The sequence below is a fragment of the Oryctolagus cuniculus genome, chromosome 5 (genome assembly GCF_051225735.1).
Source record: "Oryctolagus cuniculus isolate XC-2025 breed Fujian yellow rabbit chromosome 5, ASM5122573v1, whole genome shotgun sequence".
Classification (NCBI taxonomy): Eukaryota; Metazoa; Chordata; class Mammalia; order Lagomorpha; family Leporidae; genus Oryctolagus; species Oryctolagus cuniculus.
The window spans coordinates 91,010,186-91,030,675 of NC_142871.1; the positions used below are offsets into that span (position 1 = coordinate 91,010,186).

The 20,490-nt window shown below is 37.3% G+C and overlaps 1 pseudogene; it reads right to left on the reverse strand.

Annotated features, from left to right (window-relative positions):
* Nucleotides 1–8,571: 8,571 nt before the first annotated feature.
* LOC108177346 (mitochondrial import receptor subunit TOM5 homolog pseudogene) lies at nucleotides 8,572–8,799 on the reverse strand (annotated as a pseudogene).
* Nucleotides 8,800–20,490: the final 11,691 nt, after the last annotated feature.

A 20,490-nucleotide genomic window follows, 5' to 3' on the forward strand; every position in this document is an offset into this window, starting at 1 on the left:
TCCATTCACATCAAGATTCATTTTCAATTCTCTTTATATACAGAAGATCAATTTAGTATATATTAAGTAAAGATTTCAACAGTTTACACCCACACAGAAACACAAACTGTAAAGTACTCTTTGAGTACTAGTTATAGCGTTAATTTACATTGTACAACACATTAAGGACAGAGATCCTACATGGGGAGTAAGTGCACAGTGACTCCTGTTGTTGATTTAACAATTGACACTCTTATTTATGGTGTGGGTAATCACCTGAGGCTCTTGTCAGGAGTTGCCAAAGCTATGGAAGCCTTTTGAGTTCGCCAGCTCTGATCTTATTTAGACAAGGTCATAGACAAAGTGGAAGTTCTCTCCTCCCTTCAGAGAAAGGAACCTCCTTCTTTGATGGCCTGTTCTTTCCACTGGGATCTCACTCACAGAGATCTTTCCTTTAGTTTTTTTTTTTTTTTTTTTTTTTTTCTGCCAGAGTGTCTTGGCTTTCCATGCCTGAAATACTCTCATGGGCTTTACAGCCAAATCCGAATGCCTTGAGGGCTGATTCCGAGGCCAGAGTACTGTTTAGGATATCTGTCATTCTATGAGTCTGCTGTTGGATCATTCTCTCCTTTTTAATTCTTTCAGATAGTATTACCAGACACTAGTCTTGTTTATGTGATCCCTTTGACTCTTAATCCTTTCATTATGATCAATAGTGAACCGAACCTGATCACTTTGATTAGTGAGATAGCATTGGTACATGCCACCTTGATGGGATTGAACTGGAATCCCCTGGCACGTTTCTAACTCTACCATTTGGGTAAGTCCGATTGAGCATGTGCCGAACTGAACATCTCCTCCCTCTCTTATTCCCACTCTTATATTTAACAGGGATCACTTTTCAGTTAAATTTAAACAGCTAAGAATAATTGTGTGTTAATTAAAGAGTGCAAACAATAGTATTAAGTAGAACAAAAAAAGTACAAGAAGGGATAAAATATTAAGTTATTCCTCAACAGTCAGGACAACAGCTGATCAAGTCACTATTTTTCATAGTGTCCATTTCACTTCAACAGGTTTCCTCTTTGGTGTTCGGTTAGTTGTCACTGATCACTAAGAACATATGATATTTGTCCCTTTGGGACTGGCTTAATTCACTCAGCATGAAGTTTTCCAGATTCCTCCATTTTGTTGCAAATGACCAGATTTCATTGTTTTTTTTTACTACTGTATAGTATTCTATAGAGTACATGTCCCATGATTTCTTTATCCAGTCTATTGTTGATGTGCATTTAGGTTGGTTCTAGGTCTTAGCTATTGTGAATTGAGCTGCAATAAACATTAATGTGCAGACAGCTTTTTTGTTTGCCCATTTAATTTCCTTTGGGTAAATTCCAAGGAGTGGGATGGCTGGGTTGTATGGTAGGGATATATTCAGGTTTCTGAGGAATCTCCAGACTGACTTCCATAGTGAAGTTCGCATTCCCACCAACAGTGGGTTAGTGTCCCTTTTTCCCCACACCCTCACCACCATCAACAGATGGTAAATTTGTTGGTAAATTTCTGAATGTGAGCCATTCTAACCGGGGTGAGGTGGAACCTCATTGTGGTTTTGATTTGCATTTCCCTGATTGCTAATGATCTTGAACTTTTTTTCATGTGTCTGTTGGTCATTTGGATTTCCTCTTTTGAAAACTGTCTATTGAGGTCCTTGGCCCATCTCTTAAGTGGGTTGTTTGTTTTGTTGTTGTGGAGTTTCTTGATCTCTTTGTAGATTCTGGTTATTAATCCTTTATCTGTTGCATAGTTTGCTACAAAAACAATCAAATACCTTGGAATAAACTTAATCAAGGACGTTAAAAATCTCTATGATGAGAATTACAAAATCTTAAAGAAAGAAATAGAAGAGGATACCAAAAAATGGAAAAATCTTCCATGCTCATTGATTGGAAGAATCAATATCATCAAAATGTCCATTCTCCCAAAAGCAATTTATTCGCATTTTTCTAAGTACTTGAGATTGTTTTCTAAACCCATTACATTGTTTATTTGATATTTTTCTTTCTTTTCAGGTAAGCATTTATCACTATAAGCCTCCATATTAATAGTGATTTTTCTGTATCCTACAGGTTTTTTTTCATGAATTAATTATTTATTTGAAGGATAGAGTGACAGAAAAACATAGAAGAGGAGAGGAAAAGAGACAGCAAGAGAGATAGAGAAATCTTCTATAGGCTGCTTCATTCCCCCAAAATGTATCTTTGTTGGTGAGATGCATTCCTTGTAGGCCGCAAATAGATGGATCTTGTTTTTTATTCCATTCAGTTAGTCTGTGTCTTTTAACTGGCGTATTGATGCCAAATACAGTCAAGGTGACTATTGATAAGTAACGACTTGGCCCTGCCATTTTCCCATAAATATTCCTATTAGTTACTTTGGATTTCTTTTGTATTTTTACTTGTGCAGTATGTCACTCCCTTATCTGCCATCTTGGCATCTCCAGATTGTGTTCTAGTGACTCTGAGGAACACAATACTAACAGTCACAGGCCTAGAGCTGCAGGGTACAGTAAGGTCCTTACTCACATCTTGTAGAGTGAATTCCAGTTATTCCAGGGGTTGTGGCCTGGCAGTCACCAGACTGGAACAGAGGGATCAGTGTAGCTCCTTCTAGATCTCACAGGTGAGTTCCAGTTGCTCTATATGTTATGGAACCAACAGTAATAGTCTGAGGGTTGCAGGGCTCAGAGTTGGCTGCCTCTTGTTCATGGGGCATGTAAGAGTGATCATGTCCTCTGTGATTGTGTATGGACTGCTGTTGGTCACTAGCCCCACAAAGCTATGGGGAACTTCCCTCAATGGCACAGAGCAAGTATGGCTCCAGCCCCAAACACCATAGCTGCAGGCTTCACAGCAAGCTGTTCTCTACTCTAGAAAGAGCCCTTGCCATCTCTGGGGGTTTCTGGTGGCAAAGGGGTTGATGGTTTCCCCCAAGACAAATGGAGTTTAGCAAATCACAGCAGCTGCTTAGTTCTGCCACTTTGCCCATGAGGGAAATGGTGATGTTCCTTCTTTAGAGCAAAGTAGTCTCTTGGACCCCAATCAACCCTCAAGGTTTGGTTTAAAGTCAGTTGAGGACTGGAATTACTCTGTAGTTCAGATAGCCCATCTGCAACACTGGTTGAGATCATATTACTTGCTTCTTACCTCTTCCCAAAAAGATGGCACCATCAAGAAGGGAGCTGGGGAAGGGGCTGTGGGCAGTGGCAGCAGGTGGATCTTCATTCCTCTCTCTCTACTGGCATTCAAGGTTTCTGTGCTATTTTCAGACCTCATCATTTCCTTATTGAAGTTTTTCCTTTAGTTAGTCTCCTCAGTTGTCATCTTTTATATATACAGCCCTTTCCCTTGCAAGATTGTGTTTCCCGGCCAGGTTGCTGGGGTAGAAGTGGTGGCAGTAGTGGTTTGCTGTGTTTCTCTCTCTCTCTCTCATTGTTTTTGGAATCCCTGTTCTGCTTATAGCTCCTTTCACTTCATATAATCTTTTGGAAATGTCATTCTTCACTGTTCTGAAGCCTTTTCCTGGGTGAGGTGGATGAAGATCCTCTCTATTCAGCCATCTTGATCCAACATACATGGTTGAATTATTGAACCCTCTGAGATAAATCCATATTTATTTATTTATTTATTTTTAAGTGTGTTTTTTAAAGCTTTCATTTAATAAATAGATCTTTCATAGGTACAACTTTAGGAATATAGTGGTTCTTTCCCCCATATCCACCCTCCCACCCTGATTCTTATCCCACCTCACTCTCCCTCTCCCATCCCCTTCTTCATTATGGTTCATTTTTGGTTTGATTTTATGTACAGAGGATCAACTCTATGTTAAGTACAGATTTCAACAGTTTGCAGCCACACACACACACACACACACACACACACAACATACAGAGTACAGTTTGAGAAGTTTTATAGTTAATTCTCATAGTATAACTCATTGAGGACAGAGGTCCCACATAGGGAGTAAGTGCACAGTGATTTCTATTGTTCCTTTAACAATTAATACTCTCATTTATGACGTCAGTGATCACCTGAGGCTCTTTTCATGGGCTGCCCTTTTGTGACCATAGAGTCCATCAGTATTTGGACACAGTGATAAGCAAAGTGGAAATTCTCTCCTCCTTTCAGAGAAAAGTACATCTTTCTTTGATGGCCCCTTCTTTCCACTGAGGTCTCAGAGATCCTTCCTATAGGATATTTTTTGCCAGTGTCTTGGCTTTCCATGCCTGAAAAGCTCTCACAAGCCTTTCAGCCACACCAGGAAGCCTTCAGGGTTGATTCTGAGGTCAGAGTGTTATTCACAGTAAATGTCATTCTAGGAGTCTGCTGTGTGGACTGCTTTCCATATTGGACATTCCCTCATTTTTAATTCTATTATTATTACTAGGCACTTGATGTTATTTATATGATCACTTTTACATGTAAACCTATCTATATGTTGACTTTAACATTTAATATGATCAGTTCAACAATTAGTATGAGATTTTTACCACTGATTTTAATGGCTTTGGAGTCCCATGACAAGTGTTTAGGCTGTACCCTTAGAAATAAGTCTGTAGGACTATATGGAGAACTATACTGCTTTACAGTTATAGACTGCCTCCTCCCTCTCTTATCCCCCCTCTTAATTTTTACTGGGATCTTTTTCAATTGACTTTATATACATATGGTTAACTCTACATTGTGTAAAGAGTTCAACATACAGTATGAAGAAGAGAAAAGAAAAAGCAAGAAAGAAAACAAAAAAAATGAAATACAAAATAAAAAGTAACACTAACAAACTATCAGGACAAGGGCTATTCAAGTCATTGTTTCTAAAAGTGTCAAGTTCACTTCTATAGCTTTCATTTTAGGAAGGCTATTAATTCTCACAAATCAGGAAGAACATATAGTATTTGTCTCTTTGGCACTGGACTTTTTCACTAAGTATGAAGTTTTCCATCTTGATCCATTTTTTTTTTTTTTTGCAAATGACCAGATTTCATCCTTTTTTACTGTGGTGTAGTATTCTATAATGTATATATCCCACAATTTTTTATCCAGTTTTTAGGTTGATTCCATGTGTTAGCTATTGTGAATTGAGCTGTGATCAACATGGAGGTATAGAGAGCTCTTCCATATGTTGATTTCATTTCACTTGGGTGGATTTCCAGGTATGGGATGGCGGGGTCATGTTTTCAGATTTTTGAGGTATCTCCATACTGTCTTCCATGGTGGCTTTACCAGTTTACATTCCCACCAACAGTGGGTTAGGGTGCTTTTTTCCCCATGTCCTCTCCAGCATTTTTTGTTTGTTGATTTCTGTATGAGGACCATTCTTACTGGGGCAAGGTGAAACCTCATTGTGGTTTTAATTTGCATTTCCCTGACAACTAGTGATCCTGAACATTTTTCCATGTTTCTGTTGGCCATTTGAGAAATCCATGTAGAGTAAGTCACTTAGGGCTGGTGCTCTGGTGCAGTGGGTTAACGCCCTGGCCTGAAGCGCAGGCATCCCATATGGGTACCAGTTCTAGTCCTAGCTGCTCTACTTCCGATCCAGCTCTCTGCTATGGCCTGGGAAAGCAGTAGAAGATGGCCCAAGTCCTTGGACCCCTGCACCTGCATGGGAGACCTGGAGGATGCTACTAGCTCCTGACTTCCTATTGTTGCAGCTCCAGCTGTTGTGGCCATCTGGGGAGTGAACCATTGGGTGGAAGATCTCTCTCTGTCTCTACCTCTCTCTGTAACGCTACCTTTTGACCCCATGGGAGACCAGAATAAGTACCTGGCTCCTGCCATCGGATCAGCACCTTGCGCCGGCCGCGGCGGCCGTTGGAGGGTGAACCAAAGGCAAAAAGGAAGAACTTTCTCTCCCTCTCTCTCTCTCACTGTCCACTCTGCCTGTCAAAAATAAAAAAAAATAAATAAAAATAAATCTTTAAAAAAAGGGGGAAAGCAAAGACTTAATTTTTGGCCAATAGGAAATGCTCTGTGAGTTTCACTCAAGTAATTTTACTGTCATCCATTCTACACATATTATGCAGAATATTTAATTTTTATCCAAAATTGGATTTACTCTGGTACAAATATATGTTCTTTCATTTAACTTTTGAAGTAAATAAATTAAAAAATCTATTTCAAAAAGTGAGACAATAAGAGTAAATTATAAAGTGGTATCTTTCTTTTTATCATGTGTTTCTTAGGAGTTTTTGAATTCTTTCGTTAAAATGAAGACTAACATCACTAGAGGGAAAATGCAAGGTGGTCTTATCTATTGTTTTCTGTGATTTGGGCAAAAATAATTGACTTTCCTTTGTAATTGCTAATCATATACTTGATCTTCCAATAATTCTCCTATACTAATGCAATAATGCTTTAAATATGGAACCTGTTGAATTTGGTTTTAGAGAGTTATTTTGTCTGGCTGAATACAGATGTACAAGAGCTTTATAAATTTTTCACTTGGTTGTTTGGGTATGGATAGTGGAAAATGTGTGAAAAAGTCATAATTTTGCTATTGTGAGCTTGTGTTTATGCTTGTCGTAAGCGTGATGCCACTGAAATTTCTGTCCACTCTTGGAGCTTTTGAATTGATCCAGATGATCTTGATCAACATTTTCATGTGCCTAGCTCATTGGAAAAGATAATATCTCAGAGACAGCAACAAAGTTCCTCCACCCAAAGTAAAGGAAGAATTGCGCTTCCTTTCTGTAATCCCTAAGAATTGTTTATCTCTTTGGTTCCATTCAGGTGAAACTTACAATCTCTTCTTCACTTTTGCCTTGGAGACACTGCAGTCTCCATTCATTATTCCTGAAATTATAGACATTTCTTCACAATCATTCTGGTTTGAAGTATTAGTGTCTTTGGTCAGTTAGGGTTTCTGACATAGCACTATTGTTTCAATCCCTAGCACTGGCTATTTGCCTTATTTTCTCAGTCTTCAATTAGCTTCTCTCCCACCAGTTACTATTTTCTGTATTTAATTTAACTTACTGCTTTTCACAAGCTCTGATATGGGTCAAATGGAACTGAACTCACAGTAAGCACTTCCTCCACAGTAACAATAGAACAGACACAGAATCATTATTTAATTAATCAACATAGATAAAGTTAGCCAATATTATTTCTTTCATCTTATTTTCCTGAGAACAAGCTCTACATTATGCAGCCAAATGATGGTTTTAAGAAATTCCAGCAAGCTGCTACTGCTCACAGCCTGGAAATTCCTAGCAAACCTAATATCATCAAGGGACATAACTATACATAATTGCACAGCTCCCTTTTCAAAACTTTGTAATAATGTTTTCTAAATTGATATCACTTGGCAAATTCCATGAATTTATGAAAAACCAAAAAGGCTTATAATTATGAATTATGAGTTTGTTCCTAGGGATCCCACTGAAAACTTAGAACCATATTTAAGGCAGTAGAATAATTTCAAAACCATCATTTTTTCCATATTTCAAACAAAACACATTGTCTATTTCAAAACTATATAATAATGGTGTTTTAAGTCTTACTCAAAGAGCCACAAAAATCTTTGAACAGATGCATAGTTCAAAACAAGTCATTATAAACTATGTCAGTAATGGAATTGATTTTTTCAGTATTGAATACTTTGTATGCAGCTGATTTTTAAAAATTTTTATTTATTTAATTAATTAATTTTTATTTAAATGGCAGAGATAGAGACTGAGAGAGATAAGCACAGACAAATCTTTCATCTGTTGGTTCATTGCCAAAGTGCCCACAACAGCTGAAATAAGAAGCAGCCACGATCCTGGAACTCAGTCTGGGTACCCTGCATGGGTGGCAGGGACCCACATAATGGCCCAATCACATACTGAATCCCAGGGTGTGCATTAGTAGAAAGCTGAAATTGGAAGTAGTGGAAGGACTTGAACTCAGACACTGTGATATGAGATGTAGGTGTTCCAAGCTGTCTACTAACTGCTACACCAAACACTTTCTCCACTGGTTTAATTTAATAAGTTGTACAGAGTGCGTTGCCAATAGGTCATCCAGCCCGTTTTTCTCTATGTGTTCCTTTTCATGGTCACACATTCTCATTGTGTATGTATTTATTTGAAAATATGCTGTTTTTCTACTTTACCACTATAGTTTTACGTGTGTGCTTCATTTTTTAAAATTGGTACATTTGTTAAAAATATAGACTACTGGTCCTGTGTTTTAATGTCAACGTGGCTGTGTGTGATGTCTATACAATGGTAACTTATTATAAGGGACTCTTCAGAAATTCACTAGAGACAGAAATAAAAGTGTAGACAGAAATAATTGGCAAGATAGGACCATTTCAGACATTATTCCTTTATAATTATACTTGTTGGAAATGGGTTGGCATTCTTTACATTGACACTGACATTCATAGAGCCTGTCTGTCACAGGCAGAAGGGCAGACTATGACCACAATTCTCTTTATGCTTCCTAAATACTTGTTTTAACTATGAAGGTCAGTTACCAGAGCCAAACTTTCTCTTAACAAATTGAGTGTTTATGTCCATTCAGAGTCCCATTCACATTTCTGGGTCTATTCCTTTGCAGAAAGGAGTAGAAACCATAATGAGATATATCTCATGCATCCAAGTGTGATGGCCACTCTACACACACTGTCCAGCTTCTTTAAGATAAAGGGAGTGACTTGCAGCAGGGCCACATAGAAGAGGAAGTTGTGTGCAGAGGATATTACATCCTTGGGCATCTTTTGTTTTATCTCCTCTGGGTCCAGCTTTGGTGTGAGACCCTCTATTCAGAACATCACAGTTCTCCCTCATGGGCTTCTAGCACACCTCTGTGCTCCATTACAACAGATATCTTGACTAACTTATTTACCAGTGCTTACTCAACATCCCTGCCTCTCACTGTGTTAGGGACTGAGTCTGTGGCACAGCAGGTTAAGCCTCTTGGGACTCATGCATGCCATATCTGAGTGCCAGTTCAAGTCCCAACTGCTCTGCTTCCAATTCATTCTTTGTTAATGCACCTGGGAAGTAACAGATGATGGCTCAAGTACTTGAATACCTTCCAGCTGTGTGTGAGACTCAAAGTTCCTGGTTTCTTGCTTTGGTCTGCCCTAGAATTGGCTATTGCAACCATTTGAGGAGTGAACCAATGGATGGAAGATCTCTTTCTCTCTGCTTCTCTCTATCACTCTATCCTATAAATAAATAAACATTTGTAAAATTCAATAAATGTCTGATTTTAGTGGATTTAAATGGAATTTCATAAACTCATAATATCTATACTTAACCTAAGACAGATAGCTAAATTGAATTATTTTATGATATGTCTATATCATATATGATGAATATTCAAAAAGTTCATGGAAAATGCCCATTATATTTCTTTTTTATTATTCTATGAACTTTTCAATCCTCCTTATATATATTTCCTCATATGTTCTAAAGTATATATTCTAAAAATAAGAAGAAATGGTTTGTAAATAATTGTTTAGTATATTAATTTTCATAATAAGTAGATCTTCATTTAGATTTATTTGAAAGGCAGAGTTATAGAGAGAGGAGAGTGAGGAGAGAGAGAGAAAAACCTTCCATCTGCTGATTCCCCCAAATAACCACAGTGGTTGGAGCTGAGGCTGCAGCTTCAGAACCCAGAAGCCATGGATCTCCCATGTGGGTGCAGGGTCCCAAGTCCTTGAACAATCACCCACTGCCTTCCCAGGTGCATTAGCAAGGAGCTATACTGGAAGTGGAACAGCTGGAAATGAAAGCAGCACTCATATGGGATGACAGCATTGTAGGTGGAGGCTTAAACTGCTGTTCCACAATACCAGCCCCTATAATAAATAGATCTTGAAGATTTTTTAAAGTTCGAAAAATTACCAATAATGTTTACTTCCTATAATATTCTCAACAAAAATGACAAATCTATTAGGCTTAAGGATGACTTGATGTTTAATAGAAAAGGTTTCATACTGGACAAAATAATCATTCATTCAGTGAATTGAATAATTCAAAACAAAAATGAAAAAAATTATAAATTCATTTAGTTATATTTAAATTTAAAAAATAAAAAGAGCCTGTATAGTGGTTTTGTTAAATACCATCATATGAGTGATGTGTGTGCACTAATAGAGACACTTAAAAGTTTTAGCTGATTCTAAGATTTTATGTATCTCTTAACAAATGAAACTAATACAATTTTAGGTTGTATTATAAAAATGTGATGTCCAGAAGACATTATGCGATTAGCTATACAGCCGCACCTGAGATGTCCTGTTCAGCTTAGCTGCCCACTTTCTAAGAGAGGCATAAGTAAGCGTGGAGTTCTCCTGAGGCAAATAGAGTGAGAACGCAGGATACTTGAAATTGTTATGGGAACATTGAATATTTGTTGTATCTTAGGATGTGGGAGAGCATTTTCTTTGATGATATGAAGGGATTTATCAGGTAAAGGCCAAGACTGGCATTGGTAATTCAGAACAGAGACCTGATCCATAACCAACCGTGGAACTTGGAAATAGGAAGATTTTGACTCCATGTAAGAATGAAGTTTCTAGCAAAATAATCAAAGTATTAGAATGGGATGCTTTTTAACAAAATGAGCCTCATGAATCCTGAGATGGTCAAAAACAGGACAGAAGCAAGACAAGAAGTTTATTTAATTACTGAGGAAATCCTTTCAACTATAACATTCCAGAATTTAATAAGTAGCTAACATAATGAATCCTTTAAGCTATAAGTGGTTGCTATTAAAATTTTGGGCTTTCTTCCATAACTCCTTCTCATATCATCTTACTGCTTTAGTAATTTGCTCCCACCCACTAGAGCATGTGAATTTGTCATTCCTTTTCCTGGGTTTGTTGAAATCATGAACAATAATATCAATGACCTGAAAGAAAAGAATAAGTACTTTTAAGGCAAAGGCTAACATATTGACTCAAGGAATGCTCTCAACACCCTCAATTGCATATTGGGACTTTCCAATTTCTGACTTTCTGCCTTACTTTATAGAAATCACTGAAGTTGCAATGCAATCAACTGAATGCAGTCAGTAGAATGAATACCTGGCGATCAAGCAGCTGGTGAGTCATCTAAGACCTCTAGATCTGATATAAAACAACACCCAAAACTAGTTGGAGGAGTCGCTATAGAATCCCCCAAACCATGCACATTCAATCAACTCACAGAAGCCCTCTCCCTGACATCAGGGTGCTGGAACAATGCAAGTGTTTATTGCAGAGCACACAGCAAGGAACCTAGCAGCCACCACTTAATTCCCAAGCTCCCTGAGGAGTTAAGGGCAAAGATTATTCTAGGTTAAAGTTGGGGGTGGGAGAGGTGTGTTCAGCTCATGTCCAGGACACTCTTTGGTCTGTGGTGACTGTGGTCCTCATTCTATTAGTCAGCAGTGTCCTTTAGGGAATTTTGGTGATGGCACAGTGGGATTTCGTTAGTCTGGGGGACTCATGAAGGTGACAGTTGCTTTCTGCCCTAGGTCTAGAATTCCTAGAAAAAAAGTCCCTCAGATAAGCTGGAACTTCAACATATCATTTTTTGCAAAAACAAATTACCTTATGAGTCCAGCCATAAGGTCTCTGTGAGGTCAGTTGTACCACTCCCTCAATCCAATAAGTTAATTTTAGTAAGTGGTTGATTTGCTATTTAAAAGACAGGGTAGGACGCTTAAAGCTAATAATGAAAGGAGGCTGGAAGCATGTGAGAATAGGACCTAATTGTACCTGGCTTCTGCATGCAAGGTAAGTTATAAGGACTAAGTTTCACTTCCAGTGACTAAGGAGATGGTAAGCTTGGAGTGTGACGGGGATTGCTTCTTCTCACTACACAATTGAAAGGCTTCCACACACCATGGCCTCTGGCCTCAGAGTCAGGTAAAAGAGCACCTTTAATGGCTAGCCAGATGTTAGACCTTTTAATGATATGAATTCATAGAGATGGTTTCTTTCTTTTTTTCATTTACATGCAAACAACAACAACAAAAAACTATTGACAAAATCTCAGCCAGTAGTCACTATTTTCTAACTGAGATAAGTTTACTTTCAATTTTAAGTGCTTTTGAAGATATATGCTGACTAGACGTGGAGGAAACAGGAGGGTGTGAGGTCTAGTACTGCTTGTGGGGACTGGCACTGTGGAGCAGTTTAGCCATCATCTGGGTGCTGACTCCAATCCTAGCTGCTCTGCTTCTAATCCAGCTCTATGCTAATGTTCCTGGAGGAATGAGGAAGACAGCCCAAGTGCTTGGGCACCTGTACCCATGTCACCCATGTGGGAGACCTGGAGGAAGCCCCTGGCTCCTGGCTTCTGCCTGGTCCGGCCCTGGCTGTTGTAGCCATTTGGGCAGTGAACCAATGCATGGAAGAGCTCTCTCTCTCTCTCTTTCTCTCTCTCAGGTAAGAATCATCCAGGGAAATTGATTTCTTAAAAATTACAGATTTCTCAGCAACCACATCTCGTAATTTATATTAAGTAAATTGAGGGATTAGCTTGAGGAATCTCCCTTTTTGTAGGAAGTGCAAGATGATGCTTGGCCGCATACATCACAGACTTCCCATTGAAAATAACTATTGGTTTAGACAAAAATGATAGCCATTTATGTTATTCATAAATATTTCTTGGAATTGAGAACTATTGACTAAGGCAAAGTACTATAGCAAATATCAAATGTGCATTTTTTTGTGGCAGTAGAAGAAGTGAGTGTTAAGCATTTGGAATATGCCTCATGGATTACTGTAGATGAAAGAAATTATTTGATCCTGAGAAATAATCAAGTGAAATAGAATAGTATTGACTTTAAAACTTCAGTATATAGTAATTCAACAGTAGGCTAGAGATATAGCATTTGCTTAGGGAGTTAAGTGCCGAACTTCTGTACAACTCAAATGTATTATTACTCTCTGTATAGTTTTTTTATGAATTCACTTTTATTATAAGATGGAATGACAGAATATTATCCTTGTTATTTCACTGCCAGCCCTAGTTGGTCCAGGGGGCATGTTGCTATTCAAATCACATCCTGCTCTAATATTGCTCTAATGCTAACCAATGGGTTTAGGAAGCAGAAGATAGGAGGAAACCCAACACAAGATATTTTTAAAGAATTACTCATTTTATCTGAAAGACAGAGTGACATGGAAGGAGGGAAGGAGGGAAAGAGGGGGAGAGAGAGAGAGAGAGAGAGAGAGAGAGAGAAAATCTTCCATCTGCTGGTTTATTCCTAACAGCCAGGGCTGGGCTAGTCTTAAACCAGGAGCCAGGAACTCAATTCAGGTTTCTCATATTGGCAGCAGGAACCCAAGTACTTGGCCATCATACACTGACAGGAAACTGAATAAGATGTGCTAAATAAGTGGGACTCCAACAGGCACCCTGATATGGGATGCAAGTGACCAGAGCAGTGGCTTAACCTGTTATGCCAACTACCCTAATCACATGATGCTTGATACAGCTTTCCTAAACTGATTATCTCTGGATTTTGAGAAATGTTTCCTTACCTCTTTGCAACTTTTTAATGACATTTAATAACACAAGATCACAAAAATGATTTGCTTTTTTTTGTTTTCATTTATGTGTAAACAAGAAGGCTATTGACTGTGTCCCAGCCAACAGTCATTATTTTCTTCATGTTGCTATACTCTTGCTTTCACATCTAAGAAACTCATGAAAAAATCTTTCATTAAATGACTCAGAATGAGCATTTGGAACTTCATGAACTCTTTCTAAAGTAAAATACTAAGAATAATGAGCATTTTTAACATGATCTCATTCACTCATTCATTTTTCCCACATCACATAGGATTCCAATGGTATTAATTACACTGGAGAAGCTCACTCAGTGCCCTTAGCGGAAAGACATGCACCATGCAGGGCACCAGATGTGCAGATGGCTGTACTCACAGGGAGGCTTTTCCATAAGAGCCCACTTCTTGTTTCTCGTAGCAGACCTGATACAGTCCCAATGCTGTACTCTTTAGGAAGTGGTGGTCATTTTACATATTTTTAAAATCTTTTTATTTAGATATTCAGAATATTCTTTGGTTTCATTTTCTCTTATATTCCTTCCTGAGAAAGATATAAATGTATTTTATATCTTTTATTTACAGTACTTTTGTAATAGTTTCTCATATGTTCTGAAATATTTGTTAGCATCTTTAAAAAGTATCTCTATGTTCCCTAAAATTATAATGTGATAAAGTACTGAACACATATTGCTATAACTGGGAGAGCTTTGATTATTTTTTTGCACAAGGCTAAAATTAGAATCCCCGAGAGAGTCAAAAAAACTTTAACAGAAGCAGTGGCATTTGAATTGAGCTTTGATAAAAGCAATAGTTTTGCAAAAGTCACAGGTGGACATACACAGAATGGCTTAGCAAAAGAAATTCCTAAGAGTCATGAAATATGAAAGAATATGAATTGTTTCAGAAGGTCAGAATAAATAAGTGTTTTCATTCGCATATTCCTAGTTTTGAATCCGAATAGTGGTGCAAATATTAACTTGGTGACTTACTTGTTCTTTATTTTATTCCCCAACTTCACTAGAAAAGAGAAAAAATAATTTCATTATTTAGTCTGTTACTTCTATTTCCATTCTATCTTAAATCTCATATTCTGAGAATTTGCATATTAAATGCACAAGGAGTCCAAAATCATTAATATTAGAAAGTACAATATGCATAAAATCTTGGACAAGGGAAGCCTGCTCATTGAATTAAGGCAGGCAAAGATCATGGCATCTCTGCCCAGTGAGACAACAGCATGCAGCAGCACCCACCACATCTTCCTACAGTAAAGGAATAAACCTCCTTTGGTGCCTGGGAGATATGTTCCTTCCCTGGAAAGCAGCACTTCTCTGTCTCTACCAGAAGGCAAGAACTCTCTGGAATTAACAGAATTTTCACTGTGAATTGAAAAATACTCTCCTAGTAATAAAGCCTTGGATCTTTGTTAGGAGTTCCCCAGGAACAGAAGAATAATTTTCCACATTCATTTTCTACTTTTCCACAGAAAGGAACTCTGCAGGCAGCCCCTGTAACAGACATTGTAAAAATTGCTTTCTCGGTGTCTAATTCAAGGTAGGGTGTAGATCTCTTCTCTGGCTATTCATTTAAAATATTCAAAGTTCGAAGCAAAAGAGACCTCACAAAACAATTTATTCAAGATTTTCAAACTTTTAAAGTATGAATCATACAATCATATAAAATTTTCTATGGTATCTTAATATACAAAACACACAAAGATGCTATTAGTATCATTTGTAAGCTTGATTTCTTTTTTTTATTTAAGAAAAAGATTTTATTTATTTATTTGAGAGGTATAGTTACAGACAGTGAGAGGGAGAGACAGAGAGAAATGTCTTCTATCCTCTGGTTCACTCCCCAATTGGCTACATGGCCAGAGCTGTGCCGATCTGAAGCCAGGAGCCAGGAGCTTCTTTCCGGTTTCCCACGTGGGTACAGAGGCCTAAGCACTTGGGCCATCTTCTACTGCTTTCCCAGGCCATAGTAGAGAGCTGGATCGGAAGAGGAGCAGCCGGGACTAGAATCTGCACCCATATGGGATGCTGGCACCGCAGGTGGAGGATTAACCTACTGCACCATGGCGACCACCCCTGTAAGCTTGATTTCTATAATTTAATTATTGTAGGGTCACTCAACAAAGATTTAAAATCATGAAGTTGTTTTACACATATTTTGTTATGAAAGTATATGTAAAGGCTTACTATTTTGCTGATTTTTGAAGTGGATATTTAAGTGATGCTAAATACATTCATGTTGTATAAACATCATCACTATCCATCTCCAGAACTTTAAAAATTAATTAAACTATAACTGTACCTGTTAAATAAAAACTTATTGGTTGTGGCTTCCCTCAGTCCCTGGTAACTACCATTCTGTCTCTGTTTATGTGATTACTCTAAGTATCTCATCTAAGTGGAATCATCCAATATGTGTCCTTTTTTTCTTCATTGGCTTATTTCATTTAACATAGCATCCTCAAAATTCATCTGTGTTGTCACGTGTTAGAATTTCCTTTCTTTTTTAGGTTGGTTAATATTTCATTGAATGTAAATGGGTGCTTGAAACCTTTGTGGAAAATGGAATTAAAGGATAAGTTCAGGGTAAGTGTTTCACACAGCAGTTGTGATGCCTTTGGGATGCCTGCATGCCACACGGGAATGCTTGGGTTTCAGTCTCTGCTTTGTTTCAGACTCGGCTTCCTGCAAATGTGTACTCTGTGAGGTAGACAGTTGTGGCTGAAGGAGTTGGATTCTTGCCGCTCATGTGCAGATCCAGATTAAGTTCCTGCGTTCTGGCTTCAGCCTGGTCTAGCACTGACTGCTGCAGGTATTTGGGAAGTGCATCAGTAATTAGGAGACCTCTCTGTCTCTCTGTCTCTCTGTGTACGTCTGCCTTTCGAATTAACTGAAAAACACAGAAAAGCACTTTTAAGGCCAGCGTCGGGCTCACTAGGCTAATCCTCTGCCTTGCGGCGCCGGCACACCGGGTTCTAGTCCCGGTAGGGGCGCCGGATTCTGTCCCGGTTGCCCCTCTTCCAGGCCAGCTCTCTGCTGTGGCCAGGGAGTGCAGTGGAGGATGGCCCAAGTCCTTGGGCCCTGCACTCCATGGGAGACCAGGAGAAGTACCTGGCTCCTGCCATCGGATCAGCGCGGTGCTTGGGTCGCAGCGCGCAGGCCGCGGCGTCCATTGGAGGGTGAACCAACGGCAAAAAGGAAGACCTTTCTCTCTGTCTCTCTCTCTCACTGTCCACTCTGCCTGTTAAAAAAAAAAAAAAAAGCATTTTTAAATATATGTCATGGTGCAAAACATTTTGAAATTCATGAGAATTTTTTTCATAATACATATTTTCATGACCTTTTTTTTGGAGATACCTTAACATTTATATGTTTCATAATTTTAGGTATTCTTGCAAACACTGGAAATCCTTTCTATAATAAAGCAGGGTGGAGGTAACCAATAAAAACCAGCTGTAATATATCAACTTCATTTTCCCATGGTCAAAAAATAGATAATACATATTACAACATGGCTCAAATGCATATACTTACAGCAATTTGAGAAAAAAAATAAAGTATTAGTAGGAACATATTTCTAATGCCAAACTTCTGAAAAACATACTCAGGATATTCTTCAATTCAATAACGATGGCAGGTCATGCTTCCTCTGGAGATCAATACAAAACAAAATAAGATAATGTGGCAGCAATGTGTTGATGGGCTCCAATGTGTTATAGCTGAAAAAGCATGTTGCTTTGTTTGCTTTCTAGATATTGTATGTGCAGATATAAGATAAAGTTCATCCAAGAAATTAAGTACAATTTATTGGAAAAGACTCTTCTTGTTCTCTATAGTAAGAAAGAAAAGGAAAAAGGGAAGAGAAGGGTATTAGATGGGAGGCAAAGAGGGGAGAGGTGTGTAGGGAAAAAAAGGAAAGAAATTAAGAGCTAGAGAAGCATTTTGTACTGTCGTTCTATAATCTAACAAAGAAATAATTAGAACATAAACTGCACGATTCCCACTGCTGTGTTTTTCCAGTGTATTATTGTTTTATTGATTCTGTGCTGTTGTTGCTTTTGCGTTGTTTTTACATAAAGATGAAAAATTCAAGAAATAATAGATTCTTAAAATGTTAGCATTGGCAGGGACTTTGGAGATAATGACTAACACCATCAGTGCCTTTGCTTGTGGAGTAAAGTGAATGATCTGCCTGAAACCACAGAAGTTAGTAGCAGAAATCTGAGAATTGTGATTCTCTGTCCAGTGTTTTTCCTTTTTTGTCTCAAAGCTTGTTAGTTCACCAGGAGCCTTCTTGAGAATACATTTACAAGAAGAAAGCTTGTATCACTTGAGGCCAATGCATTTGGATTTTAACGGTGTGTAGCTCATTTCACTGAGAAACAATTCATCTGTGAATCTGGTTAAGCTTTAGATAGAAGAATGAGAAATTCTTTCTCAAAATTCTTTTATCATTTTATTCTTCTCAGAATCAGGGATACAACCACCGCAAAATACGTTTTTCCAAATTGGACCTAGCCCCTCATCACAATCTTCTAGCACAATTTAGTATACACCTGCTGCTTATCACATTTGACAATATTTTAAATGCAAGATGAATGCATTCTTTCTCTAAAGTTGCAGATGAGCCAACATTATATCCATTTATTTTTCCATATCCTTAAACTTTAGGGTCTCTACACTATGAATAGGAAAAATGTATACCATCTGTAAAGCATTTTGCATTATACTTAAAAATGTTGGCTTTGTGACGCATACAAGACTTCTACTTCTGTGAATTTACCCTGAAACCACCACAAGCACCTATTAAGTATCGCTCAGCACTACTGAATTTGCAGTCAAAGTCGAAATATGATGCCTTCTCTGGGTTTGAATACCAAAAGGAAAATTCATAAAGTAAAAATAACATTGCAATTTGGCTTCTTTAATAAATGTAAGCAATGCATATTGAGTTTGTAATTAAAATACTTTCTGTCTTTTTTTGGATTTTAAATACTGGATAATTTATATTCATTTTCCTACCATTAATAATAGAACATTTCTAATTGGAAACAAGTGTGGTCATAACTTTCCTGTGTCTCTTCTAGGATACCAGTATCTAAGGCTTTTCTCTCTGGCTCTCTCTGTGTGTTTTGTATTATAATTTCATTATTGTTCTGTTTGCTTTGGAAAGTATTTCACCTATGTGCTCTCTCTCTCACTGTATAATATATATATTTATTTGATTTATACATTTAATATTTTAAAAAAGATGTGAAGTAGAATAAGAACATAACAAATAGAAAGACTGTAATATTTTTGAAGTATTTAAAACTTTTAAACAACACATTCAGTTTTTTCATGTGTGTGACAAAAAGTTATATGTTAAAGACGTGCAATTGTTTTCAAAGGCCATTTTGATTTGTAGGTTTCAAACTAAGTTTGATTTAGTCCTGAAATTCTATGCCGTATCTCCAGTATACTTATGAAAGACTAAGAGGATTGTTACCACTCTTTCACCATGAAATCTGTTATCTCTATAGTTTTCTGTTATAACCAATGGAAAGCAATTTCCTAAATCTCTGAGGCTTCACATTATTGAACTTTTTGTATGAGTAAAACATGAACACAAAATCCTAAGGGAAGGTCTTAAGTCTCAGAAGGAAGTGAGATAGCTTTGTTTTTCTTATTATCTTTTCCTATAAATAAAGTATGGGACTGGACAACCTATGCAAAAAAAATGAAGCTTAAAATTGTTTTCAAGAACATGTATATATATATATTTACATATATATATACACACTTGTGTATAATACCATATCTACATATATATACAGAGAGAAAGAAATGTAATCAGTCTTCTTTTTTCAGTTTTATAAACCTTTTTAAAAAGACTACAAACTTTATATTGCAGCTGCATTTCTTATGCTTAATGTGGTTCTTCTTTGAAACTGTGGGTTAGTACTTAAAAGTGGCTTATCAGTTAAGCTAAGTCCTAATTATTGTTTTAAAATTTTATCAGATAGATTGTGGAATATGTCTACTTATTAAAATTCACCTAAAGTTATCTGGAGTTTACTTATTTATAAAAAATTTAGATTTCTTCTCTATTGAGATTATACAAAAACAAAAAAAAATTGCAGTATCTTTTATTATCCTTTGTTGAGGACAATAATTGCAAAGTGGCATCTTCCAACATCAGATTCTGACAATTATTTGGTTAGGGATGATGCCTTTTTTTATATGCATTGCAAATAACGTGAATGGACAAAAAGGTCTATTTCTTTTCAAAAATGGTTACAGAAATTTTTTGTTACTCTTTCACTCTTGAATGTTTTTCTCCTCTAAAACAAAAACTCTTTATCCAAACATACCTTTCCATTAACTGCATTTCTTACCAGATTTGTCTCACTATAGGAAGAAAATAGGTAAGGAGATACAATAAAAAATGAACACTGAAACTAAGTCAGCTGGCCTTTCCTTTCCATTTAAACATGAAATGATAACTAACCTTTGTCCCTCACTGGGTTGATCTAGAAGTTACAGTAGCTCAACTGGCCAGTGGGAAACTAGAAAGTTTACTATAAACTATATCAAGGTTTCTTGGGCCTGGCAAAGTCACTGATTCAGAGGAAAAAAAATGGTTTCATCTCTCCTCAAGCTTTTCTTGACGCAGACTGGTTTCTGGGTGAAACATTTTGATACCTTTAATGCAGCTTCATTGGTGAAACATGCAATCACAACTTTCAAGCTCGTTGGTATATCAGAGTCAAGTAATTCTCTGTTCTTTAAAACAGAGAATTAAAAGTTAAAATAGTTATTTTTGGACCAAGAAGGAATTCAGGAATTTTGTGTACATTGTAGGATTTTACCTTCATTATAATCTCTACGCGGGTCCCATATCAAAGCTCAGTATTTGGGGGCCAGCATTGTGGCTTAGTGGGCTAAGCCTCTG